We start from the raw sequence: 6,000 nt of genomic DNA on the forward strand, positions 1-6,000 counted from the left end.
AATGGCTTAACTGTTTCATCTTTAAGTAGCAATTTTCTTCCATCTGTATTGGACCGAAGAAATCACTATTGTGTATATACTCAAATATTTTTATTTTTCTTCTTTCATAAATGCTCTTGGACATTATAGGACTTGCAGAATTCACTTATTTTAGGGGTTACAATGCTTTTGTCATTTCAGGCTTCATTTTAGCTTCAGAACAAGCTGTTAAGTCATGATCTTGAAGAACCTTTGGTTTGGAGTTTCGTTTTTTGGATTTGGGATAGATTACATAGAAGTACGAAAGTATGCTGTAAATAAAAATAAAAGCTGTGCTTTGTATTAGTAATTTTAAGAAATTAATGCAAACAAATTTAAGTTTCTTGTATTGAAAATAACCTATGACTGTGTGTTTTGAATTCCTAGAAGTAGTAATTTAACTGATTTTAAATTGTTATAACTTCATGTTTTTTTTAAATCTGCCCTACAAATTTGTTTGGTTTAAACATCAAAGCTGTGACAAGTTATTTGATGTGATTGTATGTCCAACATCTTGTTCATGTGATGTCAATAAGCCTCAAAAATCTATTCAACACAAAAATATTGTTTATTTGAGTTTGCTCTGTTTTCCTGATACAGGTATTCACTGGTATAAATTTCACTCATAGGATTGCTTTCTTTGCATCCCTTAAGTTCTGGCATATTGTACTGGTATTTTTGTTTAGTTATAGAAACTAATTTCTTCTTTAAATACATCTGTAACCAACTTGTTGTTCATGAAGATGTTATTTAATTTCTATGTGTTTATGAAGTTCCTACAGAGTTTTTTTGTGAATGATTTCAAATTTCATTGCAGTATTGTCTGATAATATACATGGAATAATTTCAATTCCTTTGCATTTACTTAAGCATGTTCTATGAAAGTATGTGTTCTAGTTTGTAGTACATTGTGTGTGCAGCTGAGAAGAATATGTATTCTGATGTTCTACATCTGACATCCACTTCTGATGTCTACTAAGTCCTTTCATTCAAAAGTTTGATTTAGTTCTAATATTCCATTTTTTATTATTTCATCAGGTTGATTGATTTATGACAGTAGGGTATTGAATTCCCCCATTACAATTGTATTAGTACTTCTTTCATTTTTCATATTTTTAATATAGCTTTATACAGTTGGATGCATTGGTATTTATTGCATATGTATTTATGACCATTATCTCTTCCTCTTGGATTGTTCCCTTTATAAGGATATATTGACTTTTTGTATCTCCTAATCAGTCTTGGCCTGTCTATATCTTTTTAAATTTTTTGGTAATATAGTTACTTTTATTGAAGAATTATCATGTTTACGAACTTGAGCTTTGGCATTCAATTAGATTTGAGTCTCAAATCCTTAACCTACTACTTTTTTTTAGAGGAAAAAAGCAAAACAGAAACAAGGGTAGAAATAATAGAGAATTTCAAAAAAATAACAGTACAAAGTGACTAGTCAAAAACCAGTAATAAATCACTGGTTGATAAATTATACATTGTTATTTTGGAAGTAGTTGTTCAAGTTGCAAGATCAAAGCATAAAAAATGTTTAGACAATCAAACAATGACAGTACAAACTATTCTGTTTGATGAACTAGCAAAAACTTAGTACGGTTATCTGTCTTGCAGCTTTATATGTGCACCCATGTGTATAGCAGTGCAATTTGTAACAGCTAAATCTTGGAAACAATCAAAATGTCCATCAACTGCAGCAAGGATGAAAAAGATGTGGTATTTTTATACAATGGAATATTACTTAGCTATAAAAAGGATGATCTTGAGACTTTTATAGGTAAATAGAGGCAACTGAAGACTATCCTCAATCTATCGGTATCTTAACTTCTGTCATTTTTACTTTTATGTTTCTGAGCTTAGTTATCTGTATGCCTTGAATTATCTCTTAATGTTTTGTGTGTGTTTTTGTAGACTCACCAACCTGACTCCATCGTAGACTCTGCCCTTTGTTATCTGCCTATTTATAAGCAGAATAGTTTTAACCATACTTACACACATACTTTTATTTCTCCTATCTAAAAAGCAAATCTTTTCTTGATCTTACTTTCTTTAAAAGCTACATTCTATTTCTGTTTCCCCTACAACAAAATTTCATGAAAGACTTGGTGCCTTCCATTCCTTTCTTCTACAAATTTGTAAATCTACTCCAAGCAAGTATTCTTCTCTATTAGGTGCCTGAAACTACTTTTGCCAGGGGCAACAATAAATTTTTGGGAGTGCCAATTTTCACTTGCCATTTCTAATGATTAGCCACTGTTCCTCCCTCCTTACCTCTTCAATCTTATCTTTGATTCCTCTTCCACCTTTCTCCACTCAAACCACATTGTGCTCACTATTACTCAAATCCTCCTTGTCTCCCCAAGCCTCTTATGCACCAACTGTTCCCTCTGCATGCGATGCTCTTTCCCCAAATATTTGCAAACCTTGTTTCAGATGCCTTTCAAGTCTCTGCCCAAGCATCACATTTTAAGTGAGATCTACTCTGACTACATTACTTGAACTTTTGTATTAGTATATGCTTTTAGTATACAACGATTATATTGATTGTAGGAAATTGGAACATGTATATAACACATCTCAGTTCTTTTTTCTCCCTTTCCTATGGCCCTCCTTTTGTTCCATCATTCAATTCATTTATTTACTTTATTGTTTTATAAAGTTAATTATACAGATTAATAACCAGGTTTATAGACAAAGAAAGTACAAAACACTTAAGACAATTATACTGAAACAAGGTATACTTTTAGAAAAAACTGGGCTGGTTTACATTAACTTTTATTGTCTATTTCTTCTTATTATGTTTTAAACTGTATTTATATATTCGGTCTTGCATATAAAAATCATGTGACATTTAAGCTTATGAGTCTGGTTTATCTTAGCAATATAGTCTCAAAGTACATTCATTTTCCCACAAATGATTCAAGTTTATATTTGTGTCAGAATAGCACTCTACTGTGGACAAATATCACGTTTTCTTTTTCCACTCATCTATTGGTGAATATATACATTGTTTCTAAGATTTAGCTATTATAAATTTTGCTGATATAAATAAGGGGATGCATGTATCACTGTGATGTAATGTCTTTGGCACTTTTAGGACTATACCTAGCAGGGGAATAGATGGGTAAATGGAAGCTTTAGTTTTATGTTTTGAGGAATCTCCTTACCATTTTTCACAGAAGCTGTACCAGTTTATGTACCCACCAACAATAAAGAAGGGCTTCCTTTTCCCAACAACTATGCCAGCATTCATTATTGGTTGATTTCCTTGATGTTAGCCATTCTTTCTGGAGTAAGGTGAAATCTCAGTGTTGTTTTAGCTTGCACTTCTCAAATGATCAGCAATGTTGAACATTTTCTTAATGTATTTATTTGCTGTTGGTACTTCTTCATCTGAGAAGTGCCTATTCATTTTAAGTGCCTATTTTTTTGTCTGGGTCTCTAAATGATTTTTGATCCATTATTTTAGCTTAGTGTATGGTGAGATTTATGGGTCTAGGTTCAATCTTTGCTGTGTAGATATTCAGTTATCCCAGAACCACTTGTTAAAGAGGATGTTTTTCCTTCAGCAAAAGGATTTTTCCCCCTTTCTCAAAGATCATATAACTCTACCGATTTCTCTGAGCTCATCGAGAAAAATTTGTGCTACTATTGTAAAGACAATTAAATACAGATGTCTTGTGCTCTGAGTAACTGATTTGAAGGCAGTAATGCAGAGTGCATATACCATTGTTACCTCCCTAATTATCATGTTTTGAAATTTTGAGGTTTTTTCTCTCTAAAATTATAAAAAAGGATAGTGTAACTGAGTGTGCCTGGACTTGTTTCTGTACATTCCATTCTGTTTTTATTCTGAGTCAAGATCTCACTGTATAATTCAGTCTTGCCTTGAACTCATTACACAGCGCAGACTGGCTTCAAAATCATGATTATTCTCCTGTTTCATTCCCCTGAGATCTGAGGTTACAGGTGTATGCTAATACTCTTAATGTCTACTCGGTTCTACTGATCCACAAGTATGTTCTTTTTGTGGGGAGAAATACCATGCCATTTTTTATTATCAGTGTAGCTGTGTAGTATAATTTGAAGCTGGAATCATGATACCCTGCCTTTCACTTGTTCTCTAGAATTGTTTTTGCTATTCTAGGTCTCTTCTGGTTCCACATTAATTTTAGGATTGCCCTTTCTCACTCTGTGATGAATGTCATTAGTAGTTTGATTAAAGTTGTGTTAAATTTATGTAACTGTTTTGGAAATAGCCATTTCTGTAGGAAGCAGCTGAACTGGGAATAGACTACACTCTTGGGGCTATAGTAACAAGGAGCAACAGCAGTGAGCCACGTACACAAGTTATCAGAACTAGAGCAAAGTCAGTCCAGCAAGTGTCTGCTTTGGTGTTCCACCCTGTTGACCACATACAGCACAGATGGCTCTGAGAATGTTTCACTTTAAGTGCCCTCAGCAAAACACTGAGACCTTGCACTTTCCAGCCTTTTATGTAATTCTTCCCATTTTTCTGTGTATAAATAAAGATTCAGAATGTGCTAGGTTGTCACTGCCTCTCTCTCCTTCAGAGAGGTCAGGTCCCACCTGGTTCCAGCTTTCCTTTTAGTATGTGTCTAGTTTTTTCTTAATCTCCTGTTGCCCCCTTTCAGGACCCCACTAAATGGGTCATGGCAGTTGGTGCCCAAATGTGGGACCCAAACACGGGGGCAATTTAGTAAGCTAAGACAAGGCGACACTTTGGGAATGCATGTAACATAAATAAGGAATGGAGTGCATTGAGAAATTACTGAGTATAAAACAAGGATTGAAGGATCATTCTTTGCGTGCTGAAATACCTAAAGTTTTGCTTAAGCTTATATAGATGACTATTAAGACCGTACAGATTGCTAAATTTCTTGAGTTTGTTCATATGACCTGTTCTTGTTTACTAGAAAAAATAACTATAAATTTACATTCTCCAGAGAATGTGGGAAAGCAGCCTAGAGCAAGGCTAGGATCTTGTTTTTTCTTGGTACTGGGAATCAAACTGAGGATCTCACACTTGTCAGGCAGATGCTGTGCTGCTGAACTAGATCCCTAACCACTAGAGCAAAGGAAGGGAATAAGCAAACCAGCACAAATACATTGAGACCCCTAGAAACTTTTAAATGGTTCTTTAACAGGAGACACTGCAGCTTTCTGCACCTCTTACCACTTCTCAAAGACCTATGGGCAAGGCAGGGAACAGGGCCAAAAGGTACAAGCCAGCAGCATGAGGTAGGAACCACAGAGTTCAGTGGGGGAGTCTGGCTGATATAAGGGAGGTGGAGGAACCCAAATGCCTGCTTTGTGTTGTGGCAGCCACAGTGGGAAATATGGCTGTGCACCCTGACTTGGGACATCCAGTGACAACTGCATCTTTGTCCTGCAGCCTGGACAACCGTGACTTTAATAGTATCAGTTCCCAGTTGTTGATTCTTTGAAGTATTTCCCATGTGGTTTGCGTTTTGTTCATGAATTCTCTGCCTATCTCTATGTCTCCAAGATTTCTACTTACCTTGTTTTCCAATATTCTTAGTGTTTCAATTTTAATATACAGATCTTTGATCCATTTTGAATTTAATTTACTGCATGATGATAGGCATGCATCCAGTTTCGGTCTTTGGCATGTGGAAAGCCAATTTTTCCAGCACCATTTATTAAAGAGGCTATCTTTCTTCCAGTTTAGCCCCTTTGTCAAAGATAAGGTGGCTGAGTGTCTTTGTCGTTGTGTCTAAAACTTGTAATCTGTTCCATTGATTCTCCAGTCTGTTTTTCTGCCACTACCATGCTGATTTTATCACTGTGGTTTTGTAGAATAATTTCAAGCCAGGAATTGTGATACCCCTCCACCTTGCTTTTGTTGCCCAGAATTGCCACTGCTATTCTAGGTTTCTTCTGTTTCCAAGTGAATTTTAGGAATGTTCTCCTTAGATCTGTAAGGTATGT

The sequence above is a fragment of the Cavia porcellus genome, unplaced genomic scaffold, assembly GCF_034190915.1.
Source record: "Cavia porcellus strain 051 isolate PalLab524CR breed Dunkin Hartley unplaced genomic scaffold, mCavPor4.1 scaffold_1, whole genome shotgun sequence".
Lineage (NCBI taxonomy): Eukaryota > Metazoa > Chordata > Mammalia > Rodentia > Caviidae > Cavia > Cavia porcellus.